Here is a 23,243-nt window from a genome sequence, read left to right as displayed (position 1 = left end):
AGGGGTGGGTTGTTATAATGTTTTTGAAAGTTGAATGTATCATTGATTTGTGTAATGTAAGTATATATTTAATAGAACCTTCATTAGATATTCTTTCATTTTAAAACGGTGTGCTATTGCTGTCTGAGTTGCTACTGGCTCGCATTCAAAACCCTTATTAATTAAATTCATAAGGCGCCCCTCGGACCAAGTTACAACAAAAGACACATGAGGTATATCTCTTAGCTGTGCCTGTTTTTCCTTTATAATTGGGATCACTTTTGGTTAGCAGAAGGGCGGTTGCTGAGTAGGCAGTTCAGCCATTACTCATCCTTGTACGTCTGCAGAATATCATTAATTTCATTACAATGTTTAATGTAGATATGTTATATATTTATATAGATCTACATTTCGGTTTGTAGCACGTGCTGTTTTATAATATATATTTTTTGTAATTGTGTCCGTAGTATATGTCCCACATTTTTAGAACCCCATGAACTGGCTCTTCACTTCATCTCATCTTTGTGCTATTGTTCTGACACCCTTTGTGGGAATGCCTCCTCTATCTTAAAACGTTTTATTTAATATCATTTCTGTTCAAAATGAACATCCCTATTCTTCAAATAAATATAAATTAAACAATGCACATGCTTCCACTGCTCCTTGCCTATGCCTGTGCCTCTATTTAGTATCAGTCACTCAATCTCACTTGACCCTGTACGCAGCACTCTGTGACTCCACTGTTGTGCAATCCTGAGATGGTAGGGGGATTCAACTGAGACTCTGCTGACTGGTCCTGAAAGGTCTGTAAGGTGCTCTCTCTGTACTTGCCCCAACTGGCCCTATTTACTCCCGGCAACATATTTCTTAACATATCCCATTACATTGTCCCTCTTTTATAGTTTTATTCCTGTTGGGATCCACAATCCTTTACCAGACCAGAAACCAAAACATACCAGCGAGCCTATTGGCCTGTACTGAACCCATACTCCCTTCTCAACATATCCTTTTTCATCGTATGCCTTTTATTGTTTGATTCCAGTTATTAGATAACTGTAAAATACTGCCAAAATACCAGACATTGTTTGGGACACATCTGTCTATCTATCCTAAAACTGCCAGTATTTTGCAAAATTTATACCAGGAGGTAGCAAATGCATTACACCCAAAATCTTGAAATGCCTGAACCAGACCCAACCCAGAATTTCCACGACATATTCAAATAACCATGACCATCATGGAAAACTCTTGTCTCTCTCTTGCGCAGCACATCCAAGCACACCACTTACAACCTTCCTTCTTCCAATCACACCTTGGAGATTTTTCACCTGCACTCCTTTGCTCATTTATCTATCATGCACAGAGGGTTTTCAAGAGGAGTCTGTCTGCAAGTCGCAGTCACCAACTAACAGAGAAACCAGGTTCACACATCAATTTTGCATGAGCTAATTAATTGAGTGGCTTAAAAGTCAAGGAACACAGAATCCTGTGTTTGACCGGGACACACATAGACCTTTAAACGTCTTTGGTCACCTGACCAGGTAAGACTCTAGAACACTATCACTAGATCTTTTGGCACATTAATACCACCTGCCGACACAACATTTGCCCTATTATGACAAATCCTGAGTCTGTCCTCAATGTTCATAGATAGAAGTGACTTATGATGATGTTAAAAAGCTTGGAAAGTCCCAAATTAAACAAAGGTTCTGGAGCCAGTTTAAACCGGACTCAATAACTGAAATAGACAAATTGAAAGGCAAAACCCAGCTTTATTATCAACAAAATAAAGCAAAGACAGCATACAAGCATTGAATTCTTGGAGCTTTCACTCGCCAACCTGTGAGGCAAATTTTCTTTGAGCCCTTAGCAATATCAGCTTATTGACCAGTGTTTTGAAAAAGGGTTTTGATGATACCCTTTTTCATTTTCAAAACACTTAATTGAAAGGTGTTTTAGGGGGTTGAGTTTCTTTAATGTGTTCTGAGCAATCTCCGAAATAGCATCCACCGGATCGTCAGAGGCTGTGGCTAGAATGGCCTTATGTTGTTTAGTGGTGGCATATACTTGCATTTTGAGCAGATCGATGTTTCTCTGCATACTGGCGAATTGATGAAAGCACAACTGGCTACTAATGCGATTTTGCGATTAATGGTGTTTTTTAGATGTCTTTTTAGGAGTATGAACTGCTGGTAGCACTGGCAGAAATATATTGATCCACATTATATAATACTCTTGAGTGGTTGTTTTTAAATCAACCAGAAGATATCCATAGGGCTTACTGGTTATGTCTTCAAAAGCCTGCATAAAAAAGAGGTTTTGGCCCGATCCGTCTGTTGAGCTATCACAGGTAGTTGTTTATCCAGAGGGTTTTTAAATAACACTATGTAACTAGCGCTTAGCATTGTTGATCTGGTGCTCTTGCCCTGTTGGACAAGTCTGCACAATGTAGCAAATGCTTACATTGCGATGATGAAGTATTGAGTAAAGTCTTTTTCTAGCTCGGCGCTCTGGCCCCCCTCGGTCAGCAAATCATCCACAATGATTATATTAACCATACTTGGTGGTAGTAAACGATCATTGTTGAGACTCGCAGGCACACCCTCTACAAAACAAAGGTGCTTAAACATTTGTTGCAAGGTGGTATGAAGCCGTTGCCATCAACTGTACAACCAAACAATATTATCGGGCATATTTGTCAAATCGATGTGTGCATTTTCTAGAGGTTTTCTGACAAAATAACTCTTGCCGCAGCTGAAAGGTCCTACCAGCACACAAGCAAATGAATGTTTTGGTGTTGTAGCCATAACAAAAAATTCTTGAGGCTTGAACAACCATGTACAGACATCTACACGTGAACCCCATGGGTGGAGTTAAATCACAGTCGGATTAGGCTTTCAACCTTCTGGGGGGCCTCTAAAACAAACACTACTATATCTGTGCGTGAAATGCATTCCCTTTTGTATCTTAGCTACAAGCGGTACATAAAAACATGTGGGAGCTTTATATATTCTATTCAACAATATGGCATTACAGACTATATAAAACACACATGTACTGTATATTAAACATGACATACCATTCATTGCTGTAATAAACCACCCATCATATGGTGCCCCCCTCCTACTCCCACTTGGGGTCAAATTCACAACCTGCAGCATTCCATGATTGGTGCCTTAATAGTTGTGGCACCGCCCCATCTGTATGTCCTCTGGTTATGACAAAGCAATAGGGATCGTTAAAGGCTCTTGGGCTTGCAAATACCACTGCCCCTTGCCAATGTATTTCCACAACACTGGCTGTGAGGCAACTTTAAAGCACCCCAAAAGCCATTCTGAAACTGCAGCAGACCCCCATGATTCTTGGGTCTTGCTCGCCCCGAAAGCAGATGGGGTGTGTTAACATCCCAAAATAACTGCGAGCTGGCGGATGCAATCCCGAAATAACCATTGATGAATTTGAAAAACAATTCTGTGCTGTTGGCACCCCAGGCATTCCATTGGTGACTGATAAATGTGGTAATCCCAAAATACCCATTAATGAATCAGAAAAACAGCTCCTTTGCGGCAGAGCTTTTGGAGGTTGGCAACACATTGTATGCATGTATGGGATTTATATAGCACACACCTGGCTGGAAAGTAACATAATGGTGTACAAAGGGGACACCCAACGGGGTTACAGATAGTGTGGAGGGGCAGAGGAGGGGATGGACAGGCAAGGGCGCATGAAATGGGTACATTCTAGTGGAGGAGAATAAGGGTTATGTGGATAGATCAGTGATTGCCAAGGGGATTTTTGAAGAGTAACAACTGTAGGTCCTACCTGGAAAGTAGGATGGTGGGGACAATCTTATCTGTGCTTGTAACTTTTTCCAGAGACAGAGGGCCTCATTTAAAATGCTGTTTTCAAGGGGATTATGCCATTGAAAAACTCTTTTGTAACTTTTTTGTAAATCATGCCAAGGGTGCATATCAGGAAAAGAGCGGTTTCCTGTCTTTTTCCTCTTGCAGTTCTTTGTTTCCAGCCTGTTAATATAAACCCTGATTTACAAAACTGTTTCCAATGGGAAAACCACATTGAAAAATGCTTAGTAAACCTGGCTTATTGTGTCTTTTGGTGTTCTGAATGCCTCAAGAGATGTGATTTTCTGGGCCAAGAAGAACCACCAAGTATGGGGTCAAGTCCTAAAAAAAGAAGTGGAGGGACACATTAACATAGCCAATGGGAAGTGATGTCACAGGAAGTGGTGGCATTACAGAAAGTTGCATGATGGGAAGTGCAAGCACGGAAGTGACATATTGGCACTGTGTCCTTGTTAAAGGGGAATACACATATCCAGCCACAGTAAACTTCATTTCCTGTGGTGTATCCATGCCCTGAGAAAACGTCAGTTGACACAGACTCTGTTCTGTTTCACCCAAACGCCCACTCATCCCACCACTAAAAAAAAAGAAAAGGCTTTGTGCAGGAATTTGCATGATGGCATTTAATACACCTCAGCAGACAAAAGCACTCACCTAAGAGAAGAAAACAACGTGTATTATTTTTTGTTTTGTTTTATTGAATTTCTTTAGATCATGACACCTATGTCCTGGGCCAGTCAGGGCAGGTTGCATCTACTGCAGGATTGCCTTTAGAGCCTATTTACTTGGGAGGTATTGAGGCAGAGAAGAAAGCAATTTTTAGGGTATTCAAATGCTAACAAAAGGTTCACGTCCTAAAAGACAAGTGGGAGTTGGGGGGCTCAATAATATATGCATAGGCGCAGAGTACGTGGGGGCGTGGGGTGTAGTTGCTCACCGTTGTCCCTGCATTGTTCATCTAAATCACTATTGTGGCAGGGTTTCTGTCTCCTCTCCTGCAGGGTTCAGACATATTGACGTGTTAGCCTGCATCAGGGAACATTTTCAAGTGCTGCTCACTTCAAAATGGGAAGGAAGCCTCATTAATGAACCACTTGACCCTTGATTGGAGAGGATGCACAGGCCAAATCTGCTTTGTGGGTGGGGAAGTAGCGGGAGAAATTAGAGTAGAATGCTGCAAAGACAACTGGTAGGTTAGGTGACTGTTGCCGAGATGTCATTAGACCTTGCTGTAAATCATATGGCTTTTTTATTTCTCTTGCAAAATGTGTTTCCACCTGGTGATGGGTGCAGCTCCCTCCCGTCACTCAGTGTGGGAATCTCTGCATCAATAGCACACATTCACAAGCAGTTACCGTTAATAAATGCACAGCAAGTGAACATATCTGAAAATGAAATATACACATTTAGTTCAATTGATCTTTACCTTTAGAAGAAAGTGCACAAGACAAGTGAGCATTTGCCCTGGGTTGAAATCCTAGTAGCCAAATACTTGAGCAAGCAAAACTTGTTTTTAGTGCTGGCCTCAAATATCCCCAACAGGGGTTGTGGACGTGGTGCAAGCACATATATCCCTGATGTGTGCATTCAAAATCAACATAGGGCCTGAACCAGAGAAAATTACCCATCCTGTCTCCAGTACTGTAACCTCTCCCATCACTTCATGGGAAAATACTCATGACTCATTTGTCCTCTCATCCTTTCCCCTCTCACCCCCACATTTGGCTTTCAACAACTCTTGTTTTACATGTATATATATATATAAATATATTGTTAATTAGTTTATTTGAATTTTAAAAATAGTATATACACACAATAATTTCAACAAATACAATCTTAGATTATTTTAATGAAAAGACCCAAACCCTCCTCTTCCCCTTTGCAAACCATCAAAATAGAATACAATGACCAATCTTAAAATCTGGGTAAAAAGGCTGAGAGGGGAAAAAGAGAAAGTAAAAAAACAAATTATAGAAAAAAACAGAAGGGATATATACATACAGGCTACATTTCAACCTACGAGATTACAGTAATATATATACAAACAAACCATGACAAAGCACTCACACAAATATTGAAACAAATAAAGAAATATGCTATGCCAAAAGATCACAGTTGTGCCATTACGCCATCCCCCACCACCTTGAATGAAATACTACAAATACCAAAATGCAATTCAGCAGATGGCAAAAAATGGCAAAAAATGGCCTGTTGATTTAGAAAATGTACTTTCAAGACAAAGACTCATGACAAAATGTAATGTTTGACAAGATTACCAGTTTGTGTTTGAATGTTTGACAAAGGCATGCATCATCTGTAATGTGGGGTACATGCTACATTCTAGCTAAAATAAAGGCTTTTTGGTGTGTTGAATATGAACATGTGAAAATAAGGCAGATAGTTTCAAATGGAGGGAAAAAGAGGGGGACTGGCAAAATAAAGACATAACTGTAAATGGATGGGAGCGGGATGGCTTCCTTTCAGAGCCCGAAGTTCCTAGGAAGTCCTTGATGGATCGTTATGGCATGACTCGACCAGCTGAGCTCCTGATGGTGCTGAGGGAGAAATGCACCGCATACCAGAGGAAAGGCCAAAGCCACCGGCAGGGAAATATAGGTGCTGGTGGCCATCCCTCAACATGTCACATGGGGCACGCTGCACGCTGTACGTGTGACATAGCAGATGTTCGTTACCCATACGCTCCCTGGCCCGGCTGGCTTTTTAGGTATACTGCTGCTTTATGCATATGTCACACCGTGCCGGACATGAAGCAGCGCGATGCTATGTATGCATGATGGAGACTTTGCCTATGAGAGCCAGTCAGCACGCAGTCCTGGGTGAACGGCGTCCACCCTCTGAAAAAAGTGGGTGCACACCGTCCACCAGCGTGTACCCTCGACTTGAGCCCTCCACGAGGTGTCTGCATTTTCATATAGTTTGGGCATTTCCTAGAGCATGGAAATTGTGGCTGTTTGCCTATCGTTAGATATAATGAAAAAAAATACATATGCTCCTTACTTTGTTCCAAAATGAGTTAATGTTGAGTGGAATCTCTTTTACTTAATATCATTTGTATTCTTTTTTGTGATGTTCAGTTCTATCTCTTCAGAGCACGTTACATTAAAATCAGTCAGACTATCCAGACAACTTTCTTCAAGATCCTCTATTATCCAATTTACAGAACCTGCCTGCTCCTGGTTTATCATGGCGCATAATGACTGCCGGTTGGTTTGCTATATTTTTAAAATTAGACTTAAGCCTGGGCAGACTTAAAATCTGATAGACTTAATAGACGTGGAAATATTAGGCCGAGAGCTTTTGTATAACATTGGGCCTCATTAAGAATACAGCGGTAGCCGTGCCGGTAAAACCGGCAGGCTGCCACTGGACTCGTGATGAATTATCGCCACCTGACTTGGCGGAATAACTGGGGCATTACAGCCCCGGCGGTCCGGTAAGTCTGACGGCGGCAATTGTTACTCCACTTTCCCATTTGAGTCCCATAGGACTGAATGGGAATGGGGAGGACGGAAGCACCGGTACTGTGTACAATAGTGCCGGTCCTTCTGTCAAACGGGGTAATTAATAGATTTCAGCGCAGAGGCAGCGCACGCGAGCACCGCAGAGAGGGAGCGTGTGCCAGCGTGTGACAGCCGTATGCGCTAAACAGCATTCTGGCGCACCACGTATTCATGGAATTCCCAAGCCATTTTGAGCGCTAGCGCACAGTACATTCCGCAGCACCAGTTACGCCCCCAAGAATGCCCCTTGCGCAAGGAAAAGGCATTGAAATCCCCAATGCAGCGCAAAGGGCCGTGCTAACCCTGCACCATGTTACTGGGCTGGTACACTGCAATTGTGTGAAAATACTACACGCAACCCCGCTCACGGCACCCAAAAGCATGAAAAAGTACCGGTGCACCTCTCAGAATACACGTACCCCGCTCATGCCAGGTAAATTGCGTAGAAAAAGCACCCCCCTGTGGCGTGGGGTGCCTGCGGGGCATGCCCAGAGTGGATGGACTTGCTGCAGGGCATGTGGAGGGTGAGTGGACTGCCTGTGGGGCATGACCAGAGTGGATGGGGTTCCTGCATGTATTTCGGGGGTGCTTGGGAAGTTTCACACGTGATACCGCTTGTGCGAGTGGGGTATGTGTATTTGGGGGTACGCGGGTAGTTTCACACGTGATAGGCCCTGTGCGAGCAGGACATGTGTATTTGTGGGGTTCGCGGGAAGTTTCACACGTGATAGGCCCTGTGCGAGCAGGGTACGTGTATTTGGGGGGTACGCGGGAAGTTTCAAATGCGATATTCCAGGTGAGACCGGGGTACGTCTATTTCGGGTGTGCGCGGGAAGTTTCACATGCGATAGCCCCTGTGCGAGCGGGGTACGTGTATTCCGGGGGTGCGCTTGGAGTATTACACGTGATTTGGCAGTGTGGGTCCTCCCGGTTGTGCCCCCTCCCACCTCCCCAGGCCCTGCAGGCAGCCCACACCACAGGGGACTACCCTACACCCCAGGCCATGCCCTGCAGGCAGCCCATCCACCCTGGGTATGCCCCGCAGGCAGCCCTTCACCCTGAGCATGCCCCGCAGGCAGCCCACATGGCACCATTCACTTGTGAGCCCCAACACATGTCCCACCCACCATTGATGGCCTCCTCCCAGCAGGCTGCAACTCATGTCCGCCTGCACCCCCACCCACCCACCCAAGACTGGAACCTCCCAGCAGGCCCCGACTCAAGTCCCCCTGCACCGAATTGACGGGCACCTGCCAGCAAGCCCCGACTCATGTCCCCCTGCACCCCCACCCACCCACCATTGACGGGTATCTGCCAGCAGGCCCTGACTCATGTCCCAACAAACAACATGTGCTAACAAAACAGAGCCATGTCCCTAAAGCCAACCTAATCTCCCTCGCCCCTCCCAGTCCAAGTCTAAATTAACCACCATGCCCATGTAGGAATGCAAAACGGAGCCACACAGTGGCAACACATGACTGAGGAAATGTTCAATGAGACATGCACAAAACCAATAACAGAACACAACACCAATTTAGAAGTTAAAAAACATTTATCAAAAACATTATGAACTAACTTGGGGGAATTGTAAAATGAAAATCAATGTACAATGACAGATTTCGAAAGAGAACAATTGTAAATCCAATAAAGTAAAAAAATTGAAAAATCATGTACAATAAAAAAGTGGTCCATTGCCAATGTCCATAACAAAATCATAATCCAAATAAAAAAAAAACATTGATCCATGGGAATATAGAAAAAGAAAGTCTGTACAAGTCTGCTATACGTTGTGCACTTTCCCAGCGTTTGGTGACGTGTGCGCCCGCGTGCACCACCCACGGATTTCGCGCACATCCCAGAGTTTACACATGCAGCGCAGCGCATTCCATGAATCGACAAACAGATGCGTGTGCGGCTTTTGCACGTGTGCGCTGCATTTTTCACGCTTGCGCACCCCTTTTCGGTGCACATTTATTCCATGAATTACCCTGTAAATCTGTTGGCCGGTGCAGGTCCGCAGTTCAGACCTGGTGGGCGAAATGGCACCCGCCAGCAGACTCATAGTTTGCCGGTCTGGAAACAACAATGCCGGGAAGCTTACTGGCAAGTGGTGCTGGTAATCTTACCGGTACCGTTGTTTCCAGACCAGCAAACTTGTAATGAGGCCCATTGTCTCACAAACATTTGAAGATATGTAACATTGTGAAAGGACAAGACCTCAGAAAAACAATCACAATCTTTAATTTTTAGGCTTCAAAAAGCAGTCAAATGCTCTGGTAAACATGTTGTATGAAAAATCACCTGCCAGCGGACATAAAAAGAGTAATTTCTGTTGTGCCGGATGTACTGCCCATATTTTCTATGCTTATCTTTTGAATTCAGGAACATGTACTATCTTTGCTCACAGTAGAAATATATATGTGGATTCTCCAGGATGGGAAATTCAGTATTGTGCTAATTTGCTGACATTGTGCTTACATTCTCGCATGCGCACATGACACATGTTCTGTCAACTGGAACTGCACAGTGTGCTGCCGTGTATTTGTGCTGCCGTGTATTGTCCCACATCACTTACTGTATTTTTTTTTATCTGGTCTCAACTTCAACCTAATCGACAAACTATGGTGTTCCATGCACCATCAACAATGCCTGAGATATCCACACTGTAATATTAATCTGTATTAGCGTGTATTTGGTTTCTGTAGCACTTTCAACAAAGCGCTTGATAAAGAGGTGGTACACAGTGGTAATATGAGTACACATTACAAAATATTTATTTTTATAACTGTACAATACAAATGACTTACCTTCTCTTATAGATATGTATTTTACTCAACGTTCAGACAGATTATTGTATTTTTTGTAACACAGAATTGAAATTAATCTATTCAATCTAATAACATATTCTTTTGTGTTTCTGATGGTGCACATACCTTAAGATGTCAAAAGATGACTTGGTGGAGGCCCTCTTCACATGGTACGGACAATATCTGGAGAGATCCATTCCAACAACGTTTTTGCTGTTAAACAAAGTGTGCAGGGTTTACTGTGATCTCTCTGTACCAGTCTGTTCCTAAAAAAGCAGATCTATAAAAATCGATGAAACATCTTTTGATTGATCATGTTTTCTTTATCTTCCAATAATTGCTCAATTTTCCACGCCTTATTTTTTATTATAAGAAGGTACCATTTTAATATGCATGATTGGCAAGAATAGAATTATGAATAGTTAGGACTGCATTTGACACAGGGTTAGTGGGGGAGTTTGGTGCATGAGTCCAACAATAAAGACATACACACACATATGTATGGGAACACAAATATCAAATACATACAGTAGAAAGTAACTCAATCGAACAGTGGGTGGAGCTGTTAGCTTTATTTATATATTTTATTTATATAGCACGAGACAAAGGGCCATTGGAATAATAGCGCTAGACAAGACAGACAATGGAGAACAAATAGCTGTAATCAGTTCAGTGCTGACATCAGGAGTTCAGGAAGTAGAACCATTGGAATAGAGTAATTTTCAATCCACGTTTGAAACCAGAGAGGGAGTAACATGTTCTTAGGTCTGGCAGCAGGGCATTCCAACACCTTGGAGCGACAGAGGGCCACTAGCATTAGTTTAGACCTTGGTACTTGCAGGAGACATGAGTGATTTGATCTGAGCACTCACCGGGCAGGAAGCTAGGAGAGTCTGATCAACAAATAACTGGGACTTTTGCTGTATAGGCACTTTTGCGTAATGCACAGCAACCAAAAGGAAATTCTAATGTTCACAGGTGGCCAATGTAGGACCCTCCTGGCTGCTGACACATGGTCAGTTTTGCGCTGGCCATCAATGACGCACACTGAATTATTTTGAATGATTTGTAAGCACGTGATTTTGCCCTTGCCAATGCCCTGAAGGAGGCTGGAGCAATAATGTAATTCTGCCCCAATAATTTCCGGTGCGACGGTAGCACAGTTAGTAGAATCAGTAATTCTACTAATTTTAGATAGTATGAGGTACCACAGATCAGACTATTGGCCTGTGCCTTCATGTTGAGTTCCTGGTCTAGAATTACTCCTAGGGTCTTGACTTTGGGAAGTGTGGTGATGGTACTACCTGCAATAAAAAATGCCCACACTTGAACTTAGCTTGCACAGCTGGGGCTCCATATCGACTATCACGAGCTCTGTCTTTGCAACGTTGAGTGCTAAGCAATTGTCCACCATCCAAGTTTGTATAAGGCTACAGGTAGAATTGATGGTGATGGTGTCTTTGCTGTGATCGCGTGTTAGTGGAATAAGACACTCTGTGTCATCGACTTAATTATCATAAATGATGCCTTCAGCATCCAGCATTTCAAAGAGGGGCCACGTAAAGATGTTAAAAGTCATTGGAGATACGCAGGTTCCCTGTGGGACTCAAACAAGACACCAGGATCTCGTCTGCCATAGCATCCTCATACAAGACATTAGCTTTGCGGTCTGCAAGGAAGGATTTAATCCAGTCAGCTGCTGCTGAAGAGAAGGAGGCCGAGTTATGCAGTCTGGCAATTAGCATAGGATGGCCCACCAAAACAAAAGCAGCGGACAGATCCAGAAGCATAAGGAGTTCTATGCTACCTTTCTCAAAAATATGTTAGATGTTGGTCTTGAAATCTAGCAGTGGGTCCTCCCGGTTGTGCCCCCTCCCACCTCCCCAGGCCCTGCAGGCAGCCCACACCACAGGGGACTACCCTACACCCCAGGCCATGCCCTGCAGGCAGCCCATCCACCCTGGGCATGCCCCGCAGGCAGCCCTTCACCCTGAGCATGCCCCGCAGGCAGCCCACATGGCACCATTCACTTGTGAGCCCCAACACATGTCCCACCCACCATTGATGGCCTCCTGCCAGCAGGCTGCAACTCATGTCCCCCTGCACCCCCACCCACCCACCCAAGACGGGAACCTCCCAGCAAGCCCCCACTCATGTCCCCCTGCACCGAATTGACGGGCACCTGCCAGCAAGCCCCGACTCATGTCCCCCTGCACCCCCACCCACCATTGACAGGTACCTGCCAGCAGGCCCTGACTCATGTCCCAACAAACAACATGTGCTAACAAAACAGAGCCATGTCCCTAAAGCCAACCCTAATCTCCCTCGCCCCCCCAGTCCAAGCATGCAACCATCCACAGAACCCACTCCCAAAATAGCCATGCCATGATAGTCTAAATGAACCACCATGCCCATGCAGGAATGCAAAACGGAGCCACACATTGGCAACACATGACTGAGGAAATGTTCAATGAGACATGCACAAAACCAATAACAGAACACAACACCAATTTAGAAGTTAGAAAACATTTATTAAAAACAATATGAAATAACGTAGTGGAATTTTAAAATGAAAATCAATGTACAATGACAGATTTCGAAAGAGAACAATTGTAAATCCAATAAAGTAAAAAAATAGAAAAATCATGTACAATAAAAAAGTGGTCCATTGCCAATGTCCATAATAAAATCATAATCCAAATTAAAAAAAAAAAAACATTGATCCATGGGAATATAGAAAAAGAAAGTATGTACAAGTCTGCTATACGTTGTGCACTTTCCCAGCGTTTGGTGACGTGTGCGCCCGCGTGCACCACCCACGGATTTCGCGCACATCCCAGAGTTTACACACGCAGCGCAGCGCATTCCATGAATCGACAAACGGATGCGTGTGCGGCTTTTGCACGTGTGCGCTGCATTTGTCACGCTTGCACACCCCTTTTCGGTGCACATTTATTCCATGAATTACCCTGTAAATCTGTTTGCCGGTGCAGTTCCGCAGTTCAGACCTGGTGGGTGAAATGGCACCCGCCAGCAGACTCATAGTTTGCCGGTCTGGAAACAACAATGCTGGGAAGCTTACTGGCAAGTGGTGCTGGTAAGCTTACCGGTACCGTTGTTTCCAGACCAGCAAACTTGTAATGAGGCCCATTGTCTCACAAACATTTGAAGATATGTAACATTGTCAAAGGACAAGACCTCAGAAAAACAATCACCATCTTTAATTTTTAGGCTTCAAAAAGCAGTCAAATGCTCTGGTAACCATGTTGTATGAAAAATCACCTGCCAGCGGACATAAAAAGAGTAATTTCTGTTGTGCCGGATGTACTGCCCATATGTTCTATGCTTATCTTTTGAATTCAGGAACATGTACTATCTTTGCTCACAGTAGAAATATATATGTGGATTCTCCAGGATGGGAAATTCAGTATTGTGCTAATTTGCTGACATTGTGCTTACATTCTCGCATGCGCACATGACACATGTTCTGTCAACTGGAACTGCACAGTGTGCTGCCGTGTATTTGTGCTGCCGTGTATTGTCCCACATCACTTACTGTATTTTTTTTTATCTGGTCTCAACTTCAACCTAATCGACAAACTATGGTGTTCCATGCACCATCAACAATGCCTGAGATATCCACACTGTAATATTAATCTGTATTAGCGTGTATTTGGTTTCTGTAGCACTTTCAACAAAGCGCTTGATAAAGAGGTGGTACACAGTGGTAATATGAGTACACATTACAAAATATTTATTATTATTACTGTACAATACAAATGACTTACCTTCTCTTATAGATATGTATTTTACTCAACGTTCAGACAGATTATTGTATTTTTTGTAACACAGAATTGAAATTAATCTATTCAATCTAATAACATATTCTTTTGTGTTTCTGATGGTGCACATACCTTAAGATGTCAAAAGATGACTTGGTGGAGGCCCTCTTCACATGGTACGGACAATATCTGGAGAGATCCATTCCAACAACGTTTTTGCTGTTAAACAAAGTGTGCAGGGTTTACTGTGATCTCTCTGTACCAGTCTGTTCCTAAAAAAGCAGATCTATAAAAATCGATCAAACATCTTTTGATTGATCATGTTTTCTTTCTCTTCCAATAATTGCTCAATTTTCCACGCCTTATTTTTTATTATAAGAAGGTACCATTTTAATATGCATGATTGGCTAGAATAGAATTATGAATAGTTAGGACTGCATTTGACACAGGGCTAGTGGGGGAGTTTGGTGCATGAGTCCAACAATAAAGACATACACACACACACATATGTATGGGAACACAAATACCAAATACATACAGTAGAAAGTAACTCAATCGAACAGTGGGTGGAGCTGTTATATAGCACGAGACAAAGGGCCATTGGAATAATAGCGCTAGACAAGACAGACAATGGAGAACAAATAGCTGTAATCAGTTCAGTGCTGACATCAGGAGTTCAGAAAGTAGAACCACTGGAATAGAGTAATTTTCAATTCACGTTTGAAACCAGAGAGGGAGTAACATGTTCTTAGGTCTGGCAGCAGGGCATTCCAGCACCTTGGAGCGACAGAGAGCCACTAGCGTTAGTTTAGACCTTGGTACTTGCAGGAGACATGAGTTATTTGATCTGAGCACTCACCGGGCAGGAAGCTATGAGAGTCTGCTCAACAAATAACTGGGACTTTTGCTGTATAGGCACTTGTGCGTAATGCACAGCAACCAAAAGGAAATTCTAATGTTCACAGGTGGCCAATGTAGGACCCTCCTGGCTGCTGACACATGGTCAGTTTTGAGCTGGCCATCAATGACACGCACTGCATTATTTTGAATGATTTGTAAGCACGTGATTTTGCCCTTGCCAATGCCCTGAAGGAGGCTGGAGCAATAATGTAATTCTGCCCCAATAATTTCCGGTGCGATGGTGGCACAGTTAGTAGAATCAGTAATTCTACTAATTTTAGATAGGTACCGCAGATCAGACTATTGGCCTGTGCCTTCATGTTGAGTTCCTGGTCTAGAATTACTCCTAGGGTCTTGACTTTGGGAAGTGTGGTGATGGTACTACCTGCAATAAAAAATTGCCCACACTTGAACTCAGCTTGCACAGCTGGGGCTCCATATCGACTATCACGAGCTCTGTCTTTGCAACGTTGAGTGCTAAGCAATTGTCCACCATCCAAGTTTGTATAAGGCTACAGGTGGAATTGATGGTGATGGTGTCTTTGCTGTGATTACGTGTTAGTGGAATAAGACACTCTGTGTCGTCGACTTAATTATCATAAATGATGCCTTCAGCATCCAGCATTTCAAAAGAGGGGCCACGTAAAGATGTTAAAAGTCATTGGAGATATGCAGGTTCCCTGTGGGACTCCACAAGACACCAGGAACTCGTCTGCCATAGCATCCTCATACAAGACATTGGGCCTCATTACATGGATGGCGGTAAGGGTTTACCGGTACCGGTATTTTACCGGTACCGGTAAATCCTTACCGCCTTACTACGAGGTCCCTTTGCGGGTTGGGGAATTTAACACCTGCTTTTTGCAGGCGTTAAAAAACCAACCCGCAAAGGGACCAGGGAGCTAATTACGGTACCGCAATTTGCGGTACCGTAATTAGCGCCTTCCCCATTCCCATAGAGCCCTATGGGGCAAAAATGGGAATGGGGAAGGGCAATGGTGGAAGGGGGAATTACCGCCCCGCCAACCTTGGAATAGGGCGGTAATTCCCCTTTCCACCAAGGCGGTGCCAGTATTTTACCGGCATGAACCATGGCGCTAATAGCGCCATGGTTCACCGCCATCCGTGTAATGAGGCCCATTAGCTTTGCAGTCTGCAAGGAAGGATTTAATCCAGTCAGCTGCTGCTGGAGAGAAGGAGGCCGAGTTAAGCAGTCTGGCAATTAGCATATGATGGCCCACCAAAACAAAAGCAGCGGACAGATCAAGAAGCATAAGGAGTTCTATGCTACCTTTTTCAAAAATATGTTAGATGTTGGTCTTGAAATTTAGCAGTGTGGACTATGTGCTGTGGGCACTCCTAGACCGGATTGCTTTTGACCATAGATGTTATGTGTAGACAGAAAGACCTGAATCTGTGTATAGGATACCTTATCTAAGACTTTCAACATGAAGGGTACGTTGGAGATGGAACTATAGTTAACAGGCACACTAGGGTCAAGAAAAGGCTTCTACGGCAGGAGGCAGATCCATGCCTGCTTAATGGAAGATGGTACAAGACTTTCCTGACAATCAGTTTTCACAAATTTGGGGATCAGGCGCAACATTTGACAATAAGTATAGGACACATGTCCCCCTTGCAATGTGTGGGTTTACGTTTGTTCAAAACTGGCGAAATTCCGGTCCTTGTGACTGCCCTAAACGCAAAAATAGCTGAGGAAACATGTGGTATAACAGTTTGCATATTTGTATTTGTTCTGTCCAAAGAGCTACATTTGGATGCAATGTCCATCCTTAATTTTTGTGATATTGTATTGAGATGCACCAGTTTGTGCCTTTATTGACAACAGGCGTGATGCGGCAAGGGTCTTCCAGCTCTTTGAGTATTTTAAAGAGTTCTCTTGAATTAGATGCAGGACCGTCAATATTTTGGTCATAAAATGAATATTTTACAGAGCAAATGGCAGATTTATAAGCCTTCACAGCAATGGCATATTTGCCGTTGTTATCAATGGACTCAGTCATCTTCCACTGCTGGATAGCTCTGTGTTTGGCTTTTGGGAGTTTCTGAATGTATGTCCAGCAGCAGACTTTCGTATTTTGCTGTTAACCAGCCGAGTTTTCTCTGGAGCCAAGCAATTGATGCGTTAACCACATATTTTGGTATACATTAGCCAAGTCGTTGGTTGTGTTGCAGTTAGCCAGGTTATCCAGGATGGCCCCAAAATAAGGCACCATGGATGTCACGTTTCTAAATGTAGCCATGCATTTATGCATTTTGATTTTGGTCAATTGTGAAAGACACAAGAGACAGAAATGGGTTAAATTATGGTCCGACCATGGCCAGTGGGTGATCTCTTTGTTGTTAATAGTGACATTATAAGAGGCCATCCAATCAAGAATCCTGCCCTTGATATGGGTTGCTGAGTCAATATGCTGGCAAACGCCGAAATCCGACAGAGTGGCCTTGACGGCAGTTGCCATCGAATCGTAGATGTCAGAAAATCCAAGATTTCCTAAAATGACAATTTTAGACAATGGCTTCAATAAGGGTAGAAACAGGTCTCTAAAATGAAGCAGAAAATCTGGCATGTTGTTCAGGGTCGATATATGAGAATAATGTTGACTGTGGTGTTATAGTCAACAGGCAGTTTTACAAGTAAGACCACACAATTCAGTAAATTGGCACCATACACTTGATGTATTTGAAGGGAAGCTTCATAAATCAGTGCCCCTCCACCGCCACTGCCAGGAATATGGGCCACTATGAGAATGATGTATCCTAAAGGACCCCCTTAAGAAAGTGCTGAGCCAGGAGCTGAATGCAGCCATATTTCTATGACTGCGCAGATGTCGATTTTTTGGGCAATGACATAATCAGCCACTTCTGTGGAGTGCTTGATTAGAGAGTGAGAGTTAAGCAGAATACAATTGTACATTCTAACCGGCCGTGGACTGTTGAGCATGGGTAGCTTGTGCACGAAGCATAACCCGTTGGTCCTGCATTACCGTGTTAATAGTGGCAGGGGTGGCATGTAATACAATTTGTGTTTGTGAGAGTTATGATTTCACTATCTTCACTATGTGATGTCTCTGGAATTATCTGCTGTGAGTTATCTGCAATGCTGCTGACCCTCAAGTGATCCAGCCCTACGTTGAAACCAGAATTTGGGCATAATATCCAACTGATTAGAAGTCTGACTGATATAATTGGGCTGGTGCCCACTATCCAGTTTTTGATTTTATTGTGTTTATTATAAAGCACAACACAGATTATATTGAATGCACCTCACTTAACATAGTGGCTGTCATGGATCTTGACTGTATTGCATTGCGAGCAGCACTTGAGTAAAGTACTGCAAGATGTTATCCTCTGCTTTAAGGTCTTTATTTCAAACTTTGAGAAAAGATTAAATCAGTACATGTATGGAAGAAAATCATAATATCTTCGGTTGGGGAGATGGTGGCTGCAAAGATGTTTCAATATATTAGAGTATTTGGCAATATGATGGAGTGACTGCCACATTTAGTGGAATTTTGGTGGTCATTTTTAAGACAGTAATAACACTCACTTCTTTTTGTCCCTATAAACACTGCAGCTTCTTAATCTATCTTCAGATTTTGATATGTTTGATCCTTCTGTTGTCTGCAATTCTCTCTCTTCTCTGGTCATTTTCTGTCTCTGTTCTCTACGGGTTGCTTGCCTATCTTTTTAATCATTCTGCTCTATGGGCCTGATTCATGGAAATAATTGCAGGAAAAATGGGGGATTAATGTGCCAAATCTGATTAAATACATGTGGGACAATGTGTACTACAGGCACAAACATATCCATGTGTCCCTGAGTGTGAAAGCAGGGGTGCATCATTAAACATGTGACCATGTCACAAACACACTGGGCATAAGTATACATTGCACCCCAAAAAACAACAGAATAAGAGCAAATTTGTAATAGGGCAATAGTGTAGAAAGGCCACATTCACAGGAGTGTCAAATAATGGTGCAGTCACACATCAAAACAGCCTGTGACTCATGCCCCTGATCTGCATGGCATTGCACAACGGAACCACAAAAGCATAACAACTTGACAGAACAGTGTGAATGTAGTACACCCAAAAGCACAAAGCGTAAGGAACAAAGTTCCAGGGCACTGTCACATTTACAACAAAAACTGGACTGCATGTAGATGCCAAACCACACACATGACACCACAAGTAGGAACATACTACAATTGTGATGCTAAAAAACTAATGCGAAATCAGCCCTGGACCCGCAATGCATGTTAATCAACAATAGCCTGTTTCAGTGGCCAAACAATTTCCTGATAACCACTATGCCCACACTACACAGTCACATCAAAGCAGTCATGTGTTACGCTAACCTGGTCTCTGCGGAGGCCTTGGGGCACGGTTGGAGCCCTCCCTGAACTTGAGTTACCTGCTTCAGGCCTCTCCCTCAGTAGAAAAGCTGTGAGTGGTGGTACGTGGTGATACTCCTCCTGCGTGGAGATAAGAGTGTGTGAGTGTGCCAATCTGTGATTGTTGTACCTCTCGAACCCTTCGCCCCAAAGTACGGTTTCCGTGAGCATACACTGGCCCATAAAGCTCACCTGTGAATTATGGAAGATAATCTCTCCATCCTGCTACTTCTGGCAGGGGCGCGTCAAAGGGGTTCTAGTTCCTTCACTGATCCCTCACTGATCCCTGATAAGGATTAGTCCAGTCCTTAAACTGACGTTTTTCTCGATGTCTAACCTTATCTTCTGTTTTTCCTGGCAGGCGCTGCTGTTGACGATGGAGCATGTCGTGCTGCGGTGCCAAGATGAAGATTTCTGCATCTGGAAAGTGTAAAGATGATACTTGGTTCGTCGAAGAGATGTGCAGGTAAGAACAGCTTCCCCCATTTGGTAAGTATGCTGGCAGGAAGCAGGATGTCCAGGAAGCAGGATCTATAAAGGGAAGTCTAACCTCAGGCGACTGTGAGCGTTACGCTGCTTCCAAGTGCAGAATAATGCGAAGCTTCTGTCTTGAGGATCAGGGCAGCTTATATAGCTGAGATCGTGGGCACTCCCATTAGATCCGGCTTACCAGCCGCACCCTGCCGCTCCTACAGAGTGAGTACGTGCAAAGGCAATCCATTATCAGCCACACCCAAGAGTACACTTGGGGCTGCTTAATGGATGGAATGTTCAAGGTTAATGCATCCTGCTTAATGGATGGAATGTTCAAGGTTAATGCATCTGAAGTGCTTTGCCCATAATAAAAGCTTTTTGGTGTTAAATGGATGTTCTTGTTTACTTTTGTTCATGAGCCTGGCGCCAAAGGCGTCAGGACAGTGTCCACCCAGGTCTCCTGTGCATGCGACCCCTGCTTGACTGTACCCCTGACTTCATGACCATGACATTATGTTGAAACTGGCAACTAAAGTGCAAATGAAGAGAAATACACATCATACCCCATCCTATGTGAGCCTGCATAATCAGGACCATGCAGTCCACCAAACTCCCCCTATGTCGGGCTGGAAATGACCAAACCCTGATGTTGTTACCTGTGCATGAATAGAGTTGCTACTTCGTTTTTTTGTTTGGAGTGTTTTCAATTATTAATCTTTATTTGCTTTGGTTAAAACAATTTTAACCTTTTCAATTCACAAACAAATGATACAACTTTACACACATGTATCAATTCAAATCACATCGATTCATATAAAATAAAATAAAATGCAAGACAATACATCCTATAAAAAAAAAAATCAGAAAGATTGAAAAAAGGTTCTGTGAAAGCTTCCCTTATCTTAATCTTACATAATCTAAAACAAATAAATTGAGTCGAATCCTCAACAAAGCACTCCGATATTTTGGGTTGGGAAACTTTAATAGATATTTTGGAAACTGCTTTATTGCTTTAGGAACAAAATCGCCCCTTTTCATGATTTGATACTTCTAGTACTCATTCCACAATGTAATCCACTCGATATGATATAATTTGTGTTTCACATGCTCAGGGTTTGCTATCAGAAGTGTTTCCTTGATATCAGCCCTTAGCATAATTGTCAAACAGTAGTTCTTCCAAATCTTAAAAAAAATCTTTTGTTCTGCAATTACGGCTCCTATTATTGGTATTCGAGTAACTTTATAATCTTCATGCATTATACATTTCCTGTATAATACTAGAGTCTGCCACTCAACTGTTTGCAATGATGTCAGTCCCAGTTCAAACCGGATTACGTGGATAGGAGTTCCATTTGGAATTCTCAACATGGTCTTCCAAAATTTCTCCTCCAAGTAATCCATTTTGGACTATGCACCATATGTAACATCTGGAATCACTTTACCATAATTATATAATAACATTGTAGCCTGATATGTTAAATTAATCATTTTATTTTTCACGTCCTCTTTGTAAGGAACATCTCCTACGCTATAATTAACGTTAACTTCCAGGTATTTGTATTCATTAATAATTTCCAGGGTCTTGTTACCTGTACACCATTTATATTTCACAGTTTGTGCTTTTTTGAATACGATAGGACCAAAACACTGGATTTGGTAGAGATAATGGTCAGTTGATTTGCCAACACAGAATCCTTCAGTGCATCTAATTGTCTTTGTAGATCAACTGCAGTATGGTCAATGATAACTAAATTGTCTGCATAAAGTATTGATACTTGAGTATTACATATTTCTAGAGCAAAGGAGCGTGGTACATTTAAAACTTTACTTATATCATGAATGTAAAAATGTAAAAGTGTCGAGGCCAATGCACAACCCTGTTTTAAACCTTGACATGTCAGAATGCTTTCTGTTAACAGCCCTTCACGCATTCAATGTTACTCTAATGGAAGTGTTACAGTGCACTTGTTGAATCATGAAAAGAAGATCATCAGGACAGTTTGCATTCCTCAATTTTTCCCATAAAAACTTTCAGGAGATTAAATCGAATGCCTGCCTATAGTCAATTAACGCTAGATGAATATTGTGCTTCTTGCATTTAGCTTGATGTTTTAATGCACTCAAAATTAATACATTAACACCTGTACCCAGCCCTGCTATAAAGTCTGAATGACAAATTCCAACTTTAGGACCACTCTCAACCATTTTGTTAATCTTTCCAATATAAGACATGTAAAAATGTGGCCTGGAATATCAGGAAGAGCAATAAGACAATAGTTGGTAGGATTGTTCCTATTTCCCTTCTTGAATAGGGGAATGATCACTGATGTTCGCCATGATTTTGGGTTGATTCCTTTTATAACTTTCTTGTTGAAGATCAAGTATAATATGTTAGCCCATACCTCTGGATTGGCTTTCAGTGTAACATTTGCTAGCCCATCTGGTCCAGGTGCCCTGGATGAGCTCAATCTTTTGATTAACATCACAATATCATAATGATAAAAGGTACATGTAGTTAAATTCCCATACTCATTCACTCGCGCTTCATCGTTGTCATTATTCATTGCAAAGACTCCTGAAAAGTGGGTTATCCATGTGGCCTCATTAATGGTATTCAGAGCAGTGGAAGATGGGGGATCACGAGGAGATGATTTCAGTATCCTCCAAATTTCAGAATTGGACTTGAAGATGACTGCTACTAGCATCCTTTCACCCGCCCTTTGTCATTTTAATTCTTAGTGAAGCCACAAACAGTTTTTTAAATTTGGTGCAAATGTTACTTAGGATCAGATTCATAATATGAGGTCGCATTCACTTGACCCATCGCTCAAGTTGCCCTTTTTCCTTTTTTGATTCTTGGACAAAGGGGCAGTATAGATGTTTATGCATTACCTGGACCTGACAGCCTCTCTTCTATAACTGTTGGAATGTCTATATCTATAGCTTACCTGTACAGGTCAAATGAGGGTCTTATCCCCTTTTTGCAAGTCCTCAGATAATACATCCCTCAACTTTTCAAGTTTGGATTGATAGCATTGAATTCTGTTTTTCCCATGGACCTCAATGGGAGGTTTGTATTACATGTCCTTTCTTTCAGTGCCTGTTATTCACGAGATTTCAAGCATATTGTGGTCACTAGATACTACTGGGAGAATAATAAAATGAACCCCCATAGCTAGAGCCTGCTCCGGGACAAATGCGTAATCTAAAATCGCCCCAAATGCCTCTCTCAACCATGTGTTTTTAGGAGGTGTATCTTTTTCTAATGTACCATTTAGCATCTTAAAGTTTCCCTCTTTCATTAGGTTGAACCATGATTTGGCCCTTTCTGTTAACTTGTTATTTTGAATTCCAATGCATTTAAAATTTAGATCACCCACAATTATGGACATAGCAATTTCATCATTGATAGCAATACTATCCAGCATATCTGTTGTTAAACATATTAAATGTGAGTCCAAAATTATTAACGGGTACCAGTATAAATGTAATATTGCTATC

Source organism: Ambystoma mexicanum, chromosome 5q, assembly GCF_040938575.1.
Source record: "Ambystoma mexicanum isolate Mex_15411 chromosome 5q, UKY_AmexF1_1, whole genome shotgun sequence".
NCBI lineage: Eukaryota > Metazoa > Chordata > Amphibia > Caudata > Ambystomatidae > Ambystoma > Ambystoma mexicanum.
This window is presented reverse-complemented; position numbering follows the sequence as displayed.